Raw genomic sequence first — 20,019 nt, forward strand, 5'->3', positions numbered from 1 at the left:
TTGTAACCTATCGCAGAGCACTGAGGTGCCCTGCTCCTAAAGAGGGGAAACTGCTAGGGAAAGAGCCCTAGCAGTGAATAAGGAGCCCAGCTGTTGGTTGCCAGGGCAACTGGAGGGAGCAAGAGATCACACCTGCCGGCGGTCAGCTGACTGTAAGGGGCAGGGCCTGGCCCTTATAAACGCTAGGGGCTGAGGCTAGAGGCAGTTCACTGCCAGCAGCCCAGGAGGAAGCAGCTTTCTGCCATGAAAGAGAGGAGCAGCCTAACTGAAGGAGTAGTGACTGACACGGCTGCGGAATGGAGTTTTTCCCGGTAGGCTGGAATGTTGTTAGGGCCAAGCGGCTTCAGTTTAAGTTATAGCCGAAGGGCTTGCATTTGTGGTATTGTTTATCACCGGTGATTTGGGTGAGGCTATTAGGGGTTGGAGGAGGCCTCATAGGGGACTCACACTAGTGTGGGGACCCGAGCACCAGTGAGGGCGCGGTATTCGGGGTACATAGACCCCAGCCCCAGAGAGGGGCAGTTGAGAAGCCCCAGAGAAGGGGGTGTTGCTGAGAACCCCCAGTGCAGGTGTGGTGAGCCCCGGAGAAGGGGGTAGCAGTGCGGTGAGCCCGAGAGAAGGGTGGCGTTACTGAGAAGGCCCTGAGAGAGGGCATGGAAGGAGAGAGAAAGAGACGGGAGTGCGGAGAGCCTGAGCGCCAGAGAGGGCGTGGAGACAGAACAACGTCCGTGACAGCTGCGAGGCTTGGGGAGTGGTAAAAGGGGTGGTTGGAGCCACGCATAGCCCATAAGGCTAGGGTGCCCCTGAAGCACCCACTGTAGAGCAGGACCCATGAGGGGTCTGGGAAACCACGGGGTCTTAGCTACTTGCTAGCCTGTTACTAGCAAGTGGGATTCAATACTTTTTGCTTTCTATATGCTTTTATTATTATCTTCATTCATTCCTTTGAATGTATTCCTCCCCCAAAATCCTCTTTTTGTTTTTGTTGATCTATTTTGATTCTTTTCCCTCAGAAAAGAAATCTGCACTCTTTCTCACAGTGTGCATTCTATTCTATTCACTGTGCAGGGAAGCACAGCATATATTGCATAACATTCAATTTATTCAGGAAGACATACCACATACATTTATATATTTTATTTGTTACATAAATACATATATACAATTATGTACATATATTACATAAATACTAATTACATTACAGAGGAACACACAGATTTTCCAGCACACCAAAAACACTATGAAGCATGCTGGGAATGCAGCTGGCAAGTCTTCAGGGAGGGGCAGAAGAAGGGGTAGTGGGAGAGCTGTAAGCTCCCTTCCCTTCCCCCCCCCCCCCCGAAACTGAGATGTAGCCTCTTTCCTACAACTAGCAGGCATGAGGCTTCCAGTTCTACTGGCGCAAGGATAGGGGAGCAATGCCAGTGCCTGAGTCTGCATCCCCTCCAAGAGCACCAGGCATAACCACTCCCCCTACCACCACCATGACAACAAGCAGCACCACCATGACAGTCTCCTCCACCCCATTTCAGCTCCCAGCCTGAGCCTTCCAGTGCCAAAGGAAGAGCTGGAGCTGGACCTGAGTGCCATAGCAATGGAAATTCTGCGTAAAGAGTGGGAAATCATCTGAGTTTGTTTTCTATACCCCTCAAGTTTCCCCTAGAGTCAGGTCTCCTTCCCCAGAAGGCACTTTGAAGAAGACTGAGGTAGAGGTTGTGGAGGCAAGTGGCTCAGCTAAGTCTGCTCCTCCTGTTGCTGTGCTTCTACCTACTGAGGAGGGGGGGAAAGGAAGCATCTGTGCATGCACCTGCTACCCAAAAATGAGTGGGTAGTGTGGTCTGAGATCATTTTGAGCTGGCAGATGATCCCACATATGCTGTCTACCAAAACTGCCAAGCCAAGACCAGATGGGGTAAGGGAATAAAACATATGAGCACCATGGGTATGCTGATGCATCTTCGCAGGCACCACCCCCTTGCCCTTGCTCCTCCTCAGCCTGGCAACAGTGGGAGTGTGCCAAAAAAGAAATCCCCCTTTCACTCCAAAGCCCCCATACCCACAAAACAGAGGCAGACCACCCTGGAACAGTGGGGGAAAGGCAGACAGAAAGCAGGGCTTGTTGCAAAGATGAGTGAGATCACCCAGACCACTGGGGAGATGCTTGCTGTCAATGGCCAGCCCTTCTCCTTAGTTGAGCAGCCAGGGTTCAAGCAATTCATAGTGCTCATGGCCCCATCATACCAAGTGCCTGCATGCAGTACCTTCAGCAGGATGGTGGTGCCCTCCCTATGTGAGGCATGCAGGGAGTACTTGAGGGAGGAGCTGCACAAGGCATGTACACAGGTGGCCTTACACTAAACCTTGGACATCTGGAGCAACCGGGGTGGAGATCACACCTACCTCTCCCTCACAGGGTACTGGTGCTACCAGTCAGGACATTGATGGGATCTCCTTCAAGCCGAGGTGATGGATGAATCCCACACAGCAAGGGAGATCATGGTGCCCATAAACTGCATGGTGCAGGGGTCGCTCATTGGGCAGGGTGAGCTCACCCATGGGTTCATGGGCACCAACAATGGGGCAAATATAGTCAAGGTAGTCCATGATGCCATCTTTGTTGACACCCTGGAGGGCAACAAGGCTGCCGGTGACAGTGCCAGCATCACCAGCAAACTCATTTACAAATGCAGGAATGTGGTAGGCTACTTCCACCGCAACATCAAGGGGGGCAAGATGCTACAGGACAAACAGGCAGAGCTGAACATCCCACAGCACAAAATCATGCAGGATGTGGAGACTCAGTGGAACTCCACATACCTGATGCTTAAAAGGCTGGTGGAGCAACAGAAGGCCATCCATGAGCTGACCTTGCTCAGAGGGATCAGTGACCCTTTAACAGAGCTGAGTGTGATACCAATTCCCAAATCTTCGTGGTCCTCAAGCCCTTCCTCGAGGCCACCGAGACTCTCAGTGCTGCCAATGCCCTCCTTATCCAAGTGATCCCTGTAGTGAGAGAATCAGAGAACCAAATGGAGAAGTTCCAGGGGATCAATGTTCCTGGCTGGGGTAAGCCGCTGTCACCAGACATGCAGACATTGGTGAGGTGGCCAAAGGAGGGTATCAGAAAATGGCTTGATCCCTTGAGGTCCAGTACGGTCTATGTACTGGCTGCCATGTCTGATCTGAGGGTGAAGGGGAGTGTATGCAGCAGCAAAACCCTGGATCACTGGATGGAGGTGCTGGTAAACAGAGTCAGGGAGACAGAAGGGCACCGGTGGGGGGGGCATTGAAGAGGGGGGTCCACTGTCCTGTGTCAGCATGCCATCCACAAGCCAGTCTCCTCCTCCACCATAGGTGCTGCCAATGTGGGTCAAAGGCATAGTTTCCGTGGTGGGGTCCAGAGGCACTACACCCCACCATCAAGCAGGTAGCGCTCAGGCCTTGGTGGCTGCCTATCTTGCCGAGGATGTGGATCCACTGTTGTGCAACGCCTTGACCTACTGGGCAAGCCACAGCCAGATTTGGCCATATCTGACAACAGTTGCCCAGGAACACCTGTCCTGTCTACTGACCAGTGTTCCAAGCTAGAGGGTGTTCAGCACTGTTGGTGATGTAGTGACGCCCCACTGCGCTTCCTTGGATCCTGGTGTGGTGGAACAGCTGGTGTTCCTGAAGGTGAACCTCCTGCTCCTGGGGTTCCCTGAGCTCCACGTACAGATGGAGTGAGTGCCACCCTCCTCACTCTATCCACACTTCCTTCTTTATGTTTACCCTTGGGTTTCACAACCATTTAGTGCCCCACTTTCAGAGCTGGAGGGCACTAAATCACTATATCAACAGCCAGCAGGGGAAGAACATGTCCTTGCTGAGCTCCCATGCCAGGATGAACTTGGAGGTATAGGCAGGGGCTATATGAAAGGAGGAGGCCCCAGGCCCTGGGGATGACCGCTAAAACTGCACTCTGTCAGTTCCCTGGTGAACCATCTCCCTGGTGAAAGGTGGGTAGGAGGCGCCATAACCCCCAGCCACCACATGCATGCACAGTCCTGGCTGGGGAAACCCCAGACCTGTTGAAAGGCCTGAGGCTTGCTGGTCACAGTGGAGTTTTGAGGCTCCAGGTGAGCTTAGCATAGCTGCCTGGGATGCCAGCTTTTAGGTTGAAAAGCCCTTCGTCAGGCTGAGGAAGCACCTGTAGTTGTTGTGTGTGCTGTTTCTGGATGGAGGGAATAATAAAGAAGCCAGAGGCTGGTATGCAATGCAGGCAAGAAAGCCAGTCAGTGAAAATGGAAATGGAGGTGTCAGGGGGTAAGGGACAGACTGGGGTGGAGGGGAAAGGGGATGTAGCAGGTAAAAGTGCAAAGGTACCTGGGGAGTCCAATGTCCAACAGGTTCCAATATCTATATTGAGTCCATGAGCTTCTGTACCTAGGAGGTTGATGCTAAGCTTGCTAAGATATATTTCTCCAACTATTCAGTTGGTCTACTTAAAGATATCAGATTGACCCAAAAACCTTGTCTGCCCAAAAACCAGATTGACCCCAAAACCATGTCTTTAGACCAACACGGCTATAACCTACACCCCTAGCACCCATCCCTGGTCAGCTGACCAGAAGAAGGCAGGGCCCTGGGCACATCTAAGCCTGAGGGCTGGGGCTGGCAGAGAGAATTCTCTGGCAGATGCTGGAGAAGAAGATCCTGCAGGAGAGGAAAGAAAGGCTGTGTGACAGTTTGGGTGCCTGAGATGCTGCTAGTGCTACTGTGCTATTTACAATACTTACCTGTTGTTATTTAAAGTGGTGAACCAGACTCAGGCTGTAGGGGAGGAGGAGACCTCATTGGGACACACTGCCATGTCGTGTAGAGGCCCCAGCATCAGTGAGTTTGCACTTTAACACACACACAAAGTCACATATTACGAGTTTTGCTTGGTAGCACCTTTAGGTGCAGCTTCCCAGAAATCCCTGCACCTATCTCCTTGAAACCTGGCAGGCTTCATGATCTCAGAAGGGGCTACCATACCAGCTGTTTTTACTCCACTGTGCCTTAACACACACGTGTGACACGAGTTTTTCTTGTCAGCAGCTTGAAGTGCAGTTTCCCAGAAACCCCTGCACCTATCTCCTTGATACCTGTCAGGCTTTGTGGACTCAGCAGGGGCTACCACGCCTGCTGTTTTTACCCACCCTGTGCCTTCACACTTACAAGTGACACAAGTTTTGCTCTGAACAGTTTGAGGTACAGTTTCCTAGAAACCCATGCACCTATCTCCTTGAAACATGACAGACTTTGCAGCCTCATCAGGGGCTACACTCCCTGCTGTTTTAATTTGAACCAGGCAAGAAATGACAAAGTTATAGGCATTTTCATGATTCCTCATTCTAGCCTACGGGTGAAATGTCAAAACGCATTGAAACAGTGAAACAGTTTTGACAAAACGGATGAAAACAAAACAGAACAGTTCTTTGAAATGAAACGAGAAAACAAAACGCTGTCCCTTTGAAACAGCGAAACGGAAGTTGAAATGAAACACTGCTGTTTCACACAGCCCTATAAGTACTACTTTACTTAGCATTGGATAGGCTTCAGCTGGAGTACTGTGTCCAGTATAAGAAAGGATGGAACAAACTTGGAGGGGGCCTAGAGGTGAGCAATTAAGATAATAAAAAGGGATAGAATGCAAACCAAAGGAAGAAAAGCTGAAGACACTAGGTACTTTTTAGTTTGGGGAAGGGAAAAAAGGAGAGACAATAGCACTTTTAAAATACTTAAGAGTTTGTCTTAAAGCAAATAGAGAAACATTATCCTCCCCTTGCCATAGAAGATAGGGCAGATGGCAATGGGTTTAAATTTCAACACAACTGATTTAGACTAAATCTCAGGGAAAAAACTTCCAAAATAGATAAGCAATAGGAAAATGGAACAATCTGTTTAGGGAAGGTATGGAATCTCCTTCACTGATGGTTGGAATGAGACTGAATAGACATCTGTCTGGGAAGGTTTAATGAATCCTACATCTACAGCAAATCCTACATCTATTCAGGACAAGGGAATCCTAGATTTCCCTTCCAACCCTATGGTTCTGCTATTCTAAGTATATGTTTAAAGTGAAAACATAAACTTTGACTTTAAGAGTGTGCTTAATACTCTAGAGTAGGGGTATCACACATACAGCTTGCAGGCCACAGCCAGCTGTCCAGACTGCTGAAAGTTAGGCATTGTGGCTTGGAGTTATAGCCTACTGCAGAATTTGGGGTTTCTGGACCCCAAAAGCCATGGCTGTTGGTAGTAAGGGGGGCGGTGGAGAGTGAGGGGTGTGCAGGGGTGTACAGGCCTTGCTCACTCTGCATCAGCTTGTTACCACTGCTGTATGCCTACTACCAGACTTGATGTAGCTTTGGCTGGTTCTGCTGATGTAGCCTGGAAGGAGTCCCATGGTCCAGATCCAGCCCTGGGCCCAGGAGCGAGTTTGACACCCTTGTCCTAGAGCTAACACTAAAACCGGGGACTGGGACAAACAAGAGATGCTAAGAAGGAAAAGAGGACACTTCTGTCTGTGAAAACATAACTTTGGTTATGCTTCAGTTATAGTGGGAAACTATCCTCAGCTGCATCTGTAGACAGCTAATGGAATCAGTTTTGTTTTTCCAATATAGTTTTGGCTTCCCCTTTATGAGATTATAGAAGGTAGTAAAAATAAATAGCTACTTCCTTCTCACCCCTCTTTTTTGGAGTGCTTCTTCCCTTTTGGGCAGAATATCACTAAAAGATTATTCTCTTTTGTCTGAGTCAAATGTTTTTTTGTTAGAAGATGCACAAGGGGGCAGGAAAGTAGGCAGATACCATTTTTATTAGTGAGAGACCATGCAATCAAAAATCCTGCTTTTATGTGTTTCATTTGTATTTTCATATCATGTAGAGGACTTTGATATTTTAATCTGAGTTGATATTTCAGATAAATAATAATATTTTTTCTGTGGTGTTTTGTTCAACAAAAATTCTCAACAATCCAGGCAAAGAAAGAAACTTTCTCTGGAATGGAGGGTATGGAAAGCCTGGGGCCTTCCATATTTATGATTATTTATAATTTAAATAACTTATATTCAAGGGTGACTGGTGGCTCCTGAGTTGGGGGGGGAGGGGTGCACAATTTGTGGGCAAGCCCAGGGCAGGCCAAAAGCCCCATATTCACTCCTATACTTCTGTGCTGCAACATAGTTTCCCCTTCCAACACACCACTGGCCCACATGGCAAAAAAACTGCCCCATCCTGAGCGGTGCTGAGGCAGGGGCCAATCTCAGGGGGGGCACATGCTCCCCCATGCTCCTCCCTCCCACTCACCTGTGCTTATATGAAGAAGCCCCTTATAGTTGGTATCAGTAGTGTAACTGAGGGAGAAAGCACAAAAATGAACACTACGACAGCTGGTGGGTGGCTCTGCTGCCACCCCATGTGCTGTCACTGCTCAGGGTATGAAGTGCCTTGTTATGTCTCTGGTTGGCTTGCAAAGAAAGCAAAAGCATATGGCGGACATCATAACATGGAAACAAACATAAAAGTGAAAAAATAGTTTCAAAAGCCTAAAGCATACTAGATAGCTCTAATGTTCTTTGAAAGACCCTTTGACATCTCCAGAACAGAGAGAAAACTCGTAGTGCAGAGCCCTTCATGAGGTCAAATCTTACTGCTAAAGAAATATATTGCACTGCTTCTTTTTCTAAGACTAATTAGATCTGCAGTGCACTCTACCTCTGTTGATCTCTTCTATAATCCTTTATAGAACTCTACAGCAAAGATTTTCTGTGGTATATCTTTTATTGGACCACCTGTATAGTTGACAAAGCTGCTGGGCAAGCTGTAAGGCATCAAGTGTCCTGCATCAGATCTTTAGAAACTTTAGGAAAATAATCTCTCCCTGGTCATTATTCACATATTTGGCCAAGATCTGAATGAGCAAAATACGAGGAGAAATAGCTTGAATTCAATACAGACCCAAGTATATGCTTTATTTCTATTTATTTTAAATGAAATCTACATTTAACAAGATCTAAATTAGTTCTCTCTCTTTAGGTTAAAACTTAATTGAAATGAAGAGATGTGCTCTCTTGGTTCAGCAACTGCATCTGAACCAAGTGACCCTCCTTCTTTCCTGTGGCAGGCAGGCTTAGAGGAGGTAAAGCCTTTTGTCATCAGTTAGATTAGTAACTAGCCTGATTTTGTTCTGCTCTTAACTGGCATCTAATGCTCTGGCTAAGTAACTTTTCAACTGAACCCATTGGGCGCGTCCAGACAAGCACACATATGCCTCTTGCCCCACCTCAAACCCCTTTGAGGCAGGGCAAGAGGCACGTGTGGGAAGGAAAAAATGTTCCCCGCAGTGCAAGTTTGCAGCATGGGGAGAAAATTAGATCCCTGGATAGCCAGGGATCTAAAAAAACTAAAGCTAAAAAAGCAGGGCGGGGCACGGTCTGGGACCGGAGGCTGGGTCCTCCAGGGAAATGCTCTGGCTACCAGAGCATCTCCGTGGTTGCCCCTCACCCTGGTGCTGAAATGCGTGGTCAGCCAGGCTGCATCTTCAGCACCAGGGCTCCAGTGTTGTTGAGTAAGGGGTCGGGGGGGGGCTGGAGGAGGGGGGAGGGGACCATGGGGGAGACCCCTGCCAGCCCCAGCCACTCCCCCAGCCCCCTGATCCCTGCTCTTCCCAGCCCCACCCCCACCTGCACCCCTTACACTCCCAATCACTTCCCTGCCTTCCCCCTGACCCCCCTGATCACTTCCCTGCCCGGCCCCTCCCCCTGCCAGCCCTCTGACCCCCCCCCCTAAATCCTGCCATGCTCGGCCCCTCCCCCCACCAGCCCCCCAGACCCCCTGATCACTTTCCTGCCCAGCCCCAGCCCCCCAGCCCTGCCCCCCACCCCATAGTTTAAAAAAACCACACAAAAAAACAAAACTCCAGCACTTACCAGCAGCTCCAACTGCTGTTTGGCTGACTGGGGCCCCACCCACACAGAACAGGGCAGAGGCACAACCCCAGTGACCCCAGTCCAGGCTCTCCTGCCCCCAACTGCCCTGTGCTGCCCGGGGGGGCTATGCCAGGAGGCCCCAGAACCCCCCTACCCCTGCTTCTAAAGTAAGTAGAGGCTTTTTTTTCCATTTTTAACTGTTTTTTCTGGGGGGGGGTTTAAGTGACGGTGCCTGGGGTTGTGGGGGTAGCCATGGGGGCCTAGGGGTGCAAGTTGGGGAGTGGGGCTGGGTGGTACAGCCATTGGGGGGCTATAGCAGCTGGCAGGGGATGAGGCCAAGTGGGGCAGCAATCAAAGGGCTGGGGTGGGGCATGTGGGCCTTGCAGGAGAGGTGGTAGCCCCTGAGGGGGCCATTTGGCTGAACTCCCTCTTGGGGGCCGTAGCCCTTGTGTGGGGACCAAATACCCTGTTGGGGGGCCGTAACCCTTGTGTGGGGACCAAATCCCCTGTTGTGGGGCTCTAACCCCTGTGTGGGGGCCGTCGACCCTGTGGGAGGGCAACAAAATATATATTAATCAATTCATGAAACATGTATTTAGAGTTCACTTTATTATTATGATAAGAGGCTTGCTTTAACACTGCAGATATATCAATAAAACATTGTCCAATTGATCACTGTCTCTGTCTCACTCTTTCTCTGTCTCTATAGCGGTCTTTTGTTTTACTTGTGAAGGAACATGGATTTTGGGGTATTTTACAAAGTGACTTTGGGATTTTTTTTATCAGGGATTTTTCAGTTTTCCAATAGGGAACACCAGGATTCCTGCTAGGACCCTGCCTGCTCAGAGCTAGCACCTTGGACCTAGCTGGAGGTGGCTGACCTCCTGGCCAGTTGGGACCAGGAGGACAGGCTTTGACAGTTCAAAGCAGGCAACCGCACTGGGAACATCTTTCCGGTGATAGCTGCCCAGATGGCTGGGCAGGGGGCACATATGGCAGTAATGCCGCACAGAGGACAACCTTGCAGCCACAGCCCACTGGCAGCTGGCCCAGAGGGGCAGATGCCTCTACTGGCTCTGCAGTCCCCATCTGGGTCTGGCAGATGCACAGCAGGTCACAGCCAGGCAGCAGCCCCCACTGCCAGACTGCTGCAGTGGGTAAAGGGTGCAGGGAACTCTCAGAGCTGCTTCAGCAGGCCAGCTGGCCCAAAGGGTAGTGTCCCCAGGTACCAATTGGCTAGGCCCCAGAATCTCATGAGAGCTAGTAGCCATGAGCTACTTGCCAGGGAGGCTTTTTATACTGCTGGGGACAGCACAGGTGCTGGCCCCAGGCTCTAGCTCCCCCTGGCTGCAGATCCGGGAGGAGCCAGGCAGGGTTATTTTGCTCCAAGTGGCACAATTTGCTCCACAACAAAGTGCATGTCCAAGCATGTGCTCTGAAGCAAAAAGCCCCAGCTCAAATCTGCACCACTTCTATTTGAGCCACTGCAAGCGCATGTGCTTGCATGTGTGGATGCACCCATCAACTGCAGTCCACTTACACAAGTTGCAAATCACATGTCCACAAAGCAGAAAAAGCAGGAACTTTTTTATTTTATTTTAGAGAATTGTTTTATCCCACTAAAATGTAAATGTATGGATTAAATGAACATATATGTTTTGGGAAACAGCAGCACTAAATAGTTTTGTAAATTAATCCCTAAAGTCTGTTTCTCTAACTGATGATGGTATTTGGACTTTCTGTTAGTTCCTGTAAGAGCTGTTAGTATTCCCCTCTGTCTTTAAACATTAATGTGGTTTGTGTGTGTATGTGTGTAGGGGGAGTGACAGAAAGTGTAGAAAAATGGCTCCTATAATGACAGAGAAATTTAAGATGAAAGAACAGAGCAGTGACATGGCTAGAATCAAAGTTGAAAGCCACATCCTTTGTGGACAAATTGATTTCACTAGTAAAATAGGGATCTGGTGGGTAAGTCACTTCAGAATGAAGAAAAACAGCTACCTTCAGTTTCCTGATGCAGGATTTAATGAAAAATAATTCTCCCCTGTGTCATGCCTGGACTATCTGCTACAATAATTCGGTGATCTAAGAGAACATCATTGTAGAGCAATTGATCTGTTGATTCAATTTATATTATGATCGGTTTTTATTCCTTGCATAGGTTTTCCCTGATATGAACATCTTTATATTTAAATTTCCTAGATGCTACTGGAGGCCAGTCACTGTAAGGGATTGAACATTTGAGTGCATTTTCTAAGAGGCTATAAATTCCCCAAAGCAGGGCTGCCCAACTTCTAAGCAGCTGAGGGCCAGCTTCCAGCCCAGGGATTCGCAGTGCACCAGCTACAAGCCATGGGGCTCCATCCTTGGCAGGTTCCCTGGAACCCTGCTGTATGAGCAGCACAAGCTCCCCTCCTTCCTGCCACCACCCACAATGCCCCGCATCCCTCACTGCTACACTATATGAATAAGTTTCCTCCCCTTCCCTGCCCCGCAACTGGTGCTGTTGCATGGGAAGCTTATCTTGTGCATGAGCTTATTAGGCTCCCTCTTGCTATGTTGCCTTGCCCCAGTGACTCAGTAGCCATAGCAGCAGAAACAATGGTGCGGAGTGGTGGCTGTGCAGGATCTCGGGGGGACCTCATGGCCCAGATGCACTGGCTCATGGACTGCCAGCCCTGCACTGAAGAATATCATAAAAATATAGTTTATATGGATGAAATAGAAGGAAAGTTTTTATTTTTGCCAATAAGATAAAAAGCATATAATTATGCTCCTTGCCATTGTTGTATGCCTATATTCTACTTCACACCTATATTCTGAATGGTAAGAGGAAAGTTTGCTGAAGGAATTCCCTACCTGTTTTCATAAACTGCTTCAGGTACTGATGTAAATGACATGCTAACCAGAGTGTGTCCAAGCTTTGAACTGAATCATTTCCTCTTGTACAGTAAAACATGACATCATTTTCAGCTGTTAATGCATTGAGCACATGTATCTATCATCTCTTTCCATGTATTGTATAAAAAGTTCAATAAAATTATAAATAATGCAATTTCATTATAGAAGTTGCAAATTGCATTTGAATTCATTTGTCAAAGAAACAGGAATTAGACATGCAAAATCTTAGAATTTATAAGCTGCCATCTTTTTACTTAGAAGGGTGATCTTATATTACACTGCTGGTGGTTTAGAGAGAAAAAAGGGAGCGTGAAGTAACAATGAGATGAATTGTATAGACTATTTAAAGACAAAGACCATAGTGTTCTAGAAAGGGAAACTGCTGGGCTGGGAAATGTGGTACTTGTAAACTATATACAGTACGCTGTTAAACTGAGACCTCTTCACAGGCCTTTCTTTAGACAAGGTAGGAGGGTCCCTTTAACTAGTTCAGGAGAGTGGTGCCCTAGGTAGACCACGCATAATCTATAAGGAGATGATTGTGCTATGGGTTATGCATACAATCAGCATATGGTTTATACATGGATTAAATATATTTTAGAGTGTTTTTTACACTAAATAAGAGGGTAGGCAGACAATATATATGTTCCATTTGAAAGAATACCTATGAACACACAGCATTAAAAGCAAATATTTGAAAATCTGTATTTGTTTCCTTAAATCAATCATTTTTTGCATTTGACAGGCAAAAGTTAATAGTGAGGCTTTATGAGCCAGAAGCATGTAGAGACAATTACTTTTAGACTCCACTCAGTTGTAAATAAATTACAGTCAGTGACAACACTGCAAGACATCACACAAGAGTATGCTTTACATCTAGAACCTAGTTCTGAGAACAGGAAATGTAACGTCATTAAAGCAAAGCTAACATTTTAGCATTTTCTACGAGAATAATTTTGATTATTATTCTACTATTGATTCAAAACAGTAATCCTATCAGTTACAAGCTATGTAGAATATTTTTGAATCTCACAATTATCAAGCAAATTAAATGTATATATTATATAATGTGATAGGATTATAATATGGCTTCTCTTCTCTAAAGTTGCCCTTTAAAGGGGTACATGCATGAATTTTGTATATGATAAAGTACTTAGGGAAGTTTGTTTTGACAAAAGCTTTATATCAACTGATGTTACAGCTACCCTACTTTTTCTGTGATGCCTTTTCTGTAGTCTCTCTTTATAAGACATTGAGCAAGAGGAGCCAATTTTTACACCCAAAACTAATGGTTCAACAGAATTTTGCTTTGTTTCATAGCGTATGAATAGTCCTATTAAAGTCAACAGGATTACTCACAATACATAAATGCATGAGTAGGTCCCTTTAGGGCCAAAAAGCTTTATATATCCCATATAAATAGGTTTCCTCTGTTCTTGTTTTTTCCTCCTGTGTAAGTTAAGTGCCTTCACTTGGGACTGTACAGAATAAAAGCTGACTGGTAAATAGTAACTTTTCAAACGTGTCTACAGATGAACAACTATTTGAGAGATTTCTGTGGATATAGAATGATGTGATCTGACATCCACAATGTCAGGATATATTTAGATAAGCTCTTTCAAGTAGGGACTGTCTGGCCATATTAATGCAGTAAAGTTACCATCCCAAGCAGTAGTACTCTCTAAGCATGCTACTGTGTTGTAAGTGGGCTACTTCCTGAAGGTGAAGCATTGCAGCCACCTACTTGGGGCCTTAGGAGAAGGCCACTTAGCAACAAGTAGCAGTGACAGTGATGACTTATCCACTACTGAAGTGTTGGCAGTCATGAGCCAGAAGAATGGTTGGAAACAAAATTAAATTAAACCCCACTTGGAGAGGTGCACAGGTTTTATGGCAAATGTTACACACAATTTTGGTGGTGACAAAAAAATGTAAAAAAAGTATGGATCCATGGTACATTTGGTAGCTGAGAGAAAATCCTGCTTGTGGGGATTAAGCCAAGTAAAACTAAGTTATATTTATTAGGGCCATGTAATTTTATTGGGTAAAGATGGGAGTTATATCACTGTTGAGTTCTACTTTACTTTGGAAGTAACTGAAAGTAGTAAACCCGCTTTTCATAAGGTTAAGTCATGGTGTTCAGCAGTGCTAGTGAATGCTCTCAGCTGGGTCCCACAAGTAAAGGTAATAATGCTCATCGTGGTGGGACTTCAGAAGTCTAAGTTGATTTCCCTATTAAATGATGTTCAGATCCAGGTGTTTGCTCCAGGTGTCTGCTTTCCTCTACCACATGAGATTGCACACAACAGTCTTGGCTATTTGAATCTTTCTTAGTAAATAATTCAGGTCCCCCAATCTGGTCATGTCTTGTGAATCCAAACCAGTGTTCCTGGACCCCACAGGGAATTCAGTTGTTATGGTTATGCCTGGAAAATATATCAAGGGCTGTAAAAAATGGTGCCTATTTGGTACAGACAGTGTGGCATAATTTATCATTACAAGTGATTAATTCCACTTCAGATGCTTTAATCAAAAATCCTTTTATGGGGCGTCATGTTGTCAAATTGGATCATAATAAACAAGTTTTATTGGAAGTATGGTGAGCCATAAAAGAAATTCAAATACATTTAAGGGAGCTTAATATGGCCATGGCTGTTCCAAAGTGTGCCTCCGATGTGGAAACCAGTCAAGACTGGTTACAATGGCTAAAACGATAGTATGCTAATAATGCCCAAGTCCGTGTATGGACAAAGTGTGATGTGCTAACAACTGCAGTTGGTGAAGCTAGACTGGAAGCAGCTGTTTAGTGCAAATATCAAAGTCCTAGCAAATAAATTAAGCTCTGCTACTGCTGAAATGCAAAAGATTGGAAGGTCCTTGATTAGATCCTTGACCTGCCTGGGACTGGGAGACCAACTGGTGGGAGAGATACTACCTGTATTACAGCAGGTCACAGAGGATAATGACCAAGTGATCATCACTGCCATTGACACATGGACTTAATACAATGTCTCCCTGGCTCTAGTTTGCATCCTGGCATAGGCTCTAAGTCAAAGTATAGTTATTCAAATAATTTGTTCAGGCCTTCAGATTCACCTTCCTATTGAATTGAAAAAAAACATGTTGAATCACCACTCTGTGGCAAAAAGGGACCTTTCTGGTTGGTAAAAGTGGATCTATTTTGTATATGAGGAAGTATAACAACAAATTATTACTCATATAGTCACTGTTGCTCATACAGTCACTGTAAACCTGTTGGTGTCGGTGGGTCTTGTAGTGAGGAAGTTGTCATGTACCCACAATACCACCACCAGTGGGCATATAAAAAGTGGGTGCATGGGAAACAATGAATAAAAAACTGTGCCTGGCTCATGAAGATGTGGGACATGTGTAAAGATCATAATCTACAAATACATGAGGAATATCTATGTGAGCAACATGACATGCAACAATGTGTTTTTAACATGATTAGTAAACGTCATTCTGCAGTAGTTTATGCTAGGAAAGGGTGCATTTGTATACAAACACATTGTTCCTATGTAATGCTTGATCAAATTCAATTGTATTTAATGCCATTTTCTATTAACCAATGTTTTTGTAATGTTTCATCTACCAAAATATGTAATTTTAAATACTTTGTGCCTTACAGGATGACATGAAGTAGCTGAGCTAGATCATGGGTTTATAAAAACATTACTCCAATTCAGTTAGGTTTAAATTCGCCAATGTTAAAACAAGTTTTGTCTCATTCAGATGTGTGTTCCATGTGTGCAAGCACCTAATGTGGGGGGGGTACATCGGGTGCCGTACCATCCGTCCGGTGTGGGGCCCCTCCCTTCAAGTCTCTTGCCACATCTTGGTGTTAATGAATAAAAGGAGGAGTTAAGTGGGGATCCTCTCCCTGGGGATGGTAGTACTCACAGTCTTGATGTGATGTTTCACAGGGCTCTGCCGCCCCTACACCCCGTCCACTCGCCAACCGATTGGAGCAGCCTGCGTTGTCCAGCCATGCCTGGTAAGCCCCAATTTTCCCAGGGAACCAGCATCAGTGGAAATTCCTACAGGCTAGCCCGGCTGTTATGGCAGCTGGAATCTCAGCCTAGATTGTGGCCGAGCTAGACTTCGGTCTCTGTTTTTTTCCCTTTCTTTTCTTCTGGTGTCCTCCTCACCTCTGGGAGAAATGCTTCTAATGAATCTCTTAGAAATGAGATGCTGGGGCGGGGGATGGGACTCGTTCCTCCCTCCCAGTCTAATTCAGGAGGCACAGCTTCCCCTGCTCTGGATGCCATCCCCAAGCCGGCTACAATGCCCCTCCCAGCCACTGGAGCTTCACCAGGCAAAGCGTGTTCCCCGCCAGCATCCTCCTTCTTCTCCTCTCCCCAGCTGGGTTCCGGTGGGGCTTTTAAATTTTCCCACGGCAGCTGTTCTGGCCACTGAGATTGGCTCAGCTTTTCCCCACCCCGGGAACAGCTTATTAAACAGCCGGCGTAATGCTGACTCACACGGGCGCAGCCGCGGTCACAGCCGCAGCTCTGGCTCCGGCTCTGGCTGTGCTCCCAGAGGTAAGTTTTGCCAGGGTGGGGGGTTGCCTGTGCGGCTTAGGGCCCATGGGGTCTGCCCCACCCCCTTTGAAAGCCTGTGGGGGCTTCTCACTACCACACATGGCAAACACAGCACAATCATGAAATAGTGGTGCAAATTAAACATAATAATAGAAAGGTTTTCAGGTATTGAAAAAGTCCAGTGAAGGCAGTGAAACATTCTGGTTGGGAAGTTTTGCTGGGATGGAGTCCTACTACCCAAGAAGTTTTAAATGTAATACTTCACCCCACTGTGGTAATAACTGGCATCCAAAACTGCTATAATCATCTTTGTTGTTGTTTTAACTGGCTAAACATATTGCCAAGTTTATCAGTAGTACAGAGGCTTTTGTTAACCTTTACAGGACCCTCACTACAAGTCCTTATATTAAAGGAACAAAAAGTTGTACACTCCATGAAGATGAGGTACATTGGTGTGATAACCTCTCCAAGGAGGAGTTTCATAGATTAGATTCATAGATTGTAAGGGGCTGGAAGGGTCCTCGCAAGATCATTAAGTCCAGCCCTCCTGCACTAGGCAGGAAAGACAGCTGGGGTCAGGTGCCTCTAGAGAAGTGACCGTCTAGTCTTCTCTTGAAGATTTCCAGGGTAGGTGATTGCACCACCTCTGGAGGAAGTTTATTCCAGAGTCTGGACACCTAACTTTGAAGAAGTTTTTCTAGTGTTAAGTCTGAAACGGTCTTCCAGGTGTCTGTGGCTATTACTCCTCATTTTCCTCAAGGGTGCCCTGCTGAACAGTGGTTTGCCGAGCCCTTGATGTACTCTCCTGATATAGCAGTAAGCTGTTACCAAGTCCCTCTCAGCCTTCTCTTTTTTAGGCTGAAGAGACCCAAGTCCCTCAACCCTTTCTCATATGGCTTGCCTTGTAAGCCTCTGATCATATGGGTAGCTCTTCTCTGGACTCTCTCAAGCTTTTTAATGTCATTGCTGAAATGCAGCACCCAGAAGTGGGTGCAGTACTCCAGCTATGGTCTCACCAATGGTGAGTAAAGTGGAAGAATCACTTCCTTGGTTTTGCTTGTGATGCATCGGTTGATGCATGCCAGAGTATTGTTTGCCCTGCTGGATACAGCATTGCACTGATGGCTCATGGTCATACTATGGTCTATTATTACCCCTAGGTCTCTGTCAGTCATGATGCTAGTCAGTTTGGCACCATTGAGCCTGTAAGTAAGTTGGGGATTGTTCATCCCCAGGTGGAGCACTTTACACTTCTTAATGTTGAACTTCATCTGGTTCCGATCCGCCCAACTTGCCAGCCTGTCTTGGTCCCCCTGTATCTGCAGCCTGTTTTCAAGCGTGACCAAGCTCCTCCATAACTTGGTGTCATCCATGAACTCGGCCAGTGAGCTCTTCACCCCCACATCCAAATCACTGATAAAGATGTTGAAAAGCACTGGACCAAGCACAGACCCCTGAGGGACACCACAGGCCACTTCTCATCAGGATGACACAGATCTGTTTATTAGAACTCTCTGGGTCCTACCCCACAACCAGCTTCCTACCCATCTACCCATTCTGCAGTTAAGCCCACAATCCTCCAATTTTCCCATGAGAACATAATGAAATGCCAGATCAGTGGTCTTTTGGAAGTCTAGGTATACAATGTCTACCTCCTCTCTCTTACCCAGGTGGCGAGTTACCTAGTTGTAGAAGGAGATGAGATTGGTAAGACAAGACCTGCCCACAACAAAGCCATGGTGACTGTCATTCAGAATCCTACCTTCTGCAAATCTATCTCACAGACTCCTTGATGAATTTTTCCAGGATTTTCCCTGACATGGAAGTTAGACTAATTAGCCTATAGTTGCCCAGGTCCCCTCTTCTCCTTTTCTTGAAGATGGGCACAACATTGACCCTCTTCAAGTCTTCAGGGATTTCCCCCAAGCACCATGAATTTTGGAAGAGTTTCACCAGAGGTTCTATGATGACTTCAGCCAACTCCTTCAGCATTCTTGGATGAAGTTCATCCGGCCCTGCCGACTTATAAATGTCTAAGTTTCCTAAGTGGTCAAACACCAGCTCAATGTCAACTGTAGGAAGGCAGTCATTCCCACCATGCCTATTCTGAACCTTATCTAGTAAGATTCACCTAGTATGAGTTATCAAAGTGGGGGGTTGTTGGGATCCAAAGGCCTTCAGGCCTGGGTTTGACCTTTAGGCTTAGCTCAAGCTGCATGCTTAGCTTTAATTGTGATCGAGACATGCACCCAGTGAAAGGAGCAGATGGAAAAATACTGTCCCTAACTTAAAACAAATCAGGAAGTTGGCTAACTAAATTGAATAAATATAACCTGGACAAAAGAGGAATAGTCAGAGCAAAACCTATCCCCACCTAAGAATGAAAAGATTACCTCAGGAAAAAAAATCCAGTTAAAGGTAACCATATTTGGCAAACAGAAGAAAAATTATTAATGTGCATTAGGAAGAAGGCTTGAGTTAATTTTATATATTAAAAATGCAAGTTATATGGCTTATAAGGAAAGGTAAAAAGGTGTACCCTTTGAAACACTCCCGAAGAAAGCCTGAAAAGATCCCATCACTGATCCAGGATCCTGTCTCAACATCAGATATGGAAACCACAAGCCCCAGATAAGACTTCATGGCTTGATCAACTGGTGAAGTTGTGTTCACAGCATTACAGGGTGGTGAGCATCTGCTTTGAATAGCTGCAAACCGCAAAATTTTAACTGCTAATGCTGTTTCAGTTTTAATTAAAATTGTATCTGTTATGGTTCAATAAATTTGCTTTTAGATTAGAATAACTGTGTCTTTGTCTCCTTGCCGGGTATAAGACCCATTATAGTGTCATAGGGACACAACAAATGCTAACAAACATTGCAATAGCAGAGGCAATGGTGATTTAGGATTAGAGCAAGCCCTAACTGGTGAATTGCAGCTGAGTACAACATGTTTACCATGTACATATGGCCTCTCCTATGTGCTTGTACAGTCTCTTCTACTATGTGCATAATACAACTCCCCATTCCTGACTGGAGCACTATGTGCTCCCATGATGTAAATAATAGTAATTCTGATTATTTTTATTATTTCATGGCCGATTACAATTTGATTTTTTTCTGGACTATGAGGGCGCATCAAGATGACCCCACACATGCCTCTTGCAGCGTCTCAAACTCCTTTGGGACGCTGCAAGAGGCACATGCGGGAATGAGAAAATGTCCCTTGCACTGCAATTTGCAGCGCGGGGGAAATATTAGACCCCTGCATATCCAGGCATCAAAAAAACCTGCAGATAAAAAATGTGGGGCAGGGCACGGTCCCGGACCATGCCCTGAGGCAACCGGAGGCTGGGTCTTCCACAGAGACACTCTGGCTGTCAGAGCGTCTCTATGGTTGGCCCTCGCACTGATGCTGAAGCACTCTGCCTGCCCATGCAGGGTAGGCAGCGTGCCAGCAGCAGGGAGCAGGACCCAGGCTGCAGTGCTGGTAAGTAAGAAGTCAGGGGGGGGGGGCTGTAGGAGCAGGGAGAAGACCATAGGGGGAACTCCTGCTGGCCCCACCCACTCCCCCAGCCCTCCTGATCCCTTCCCCAC

At 46.3% G+C, this 20,019-nt stretch overlaps 1 long non-coding RNA gene across 1 annotated transcript; it reads left to right on the top strand.

Moving 5' to 3' along the window:
* The first annotated feature begins 225 nt into the window (after positions 1-225).
* On the top strand, positions 226-19,115 carry LOC132251268 (uncharacterized). Its single transcript, XR_009463223.1, has 3 exons — positions 226-311; positions 15,806-15,876; positions 18,094-19,115. It is a non-coding gene; the product is annotated as an uncharacterized LOC132251268 (long non-coding RNA).
* The last annotated feature ends 904 nt before the right edge of the window (positions 19,116-20,019 follow it).

This window comes from Alligator mississippiensis, chromosome 6 (genome assembly GCF_030867095.1).
Source record: "Alligator mississippiensis isolate rAllMis1 chromosome 6, rAllMis1, whole genome shotgun sequence".
Lineage (NCBI taxonomy): Eukaryota > Metazoa > Chordata > Crocodylia > Alligatoridae > Alligator > Alligator mississippiensis.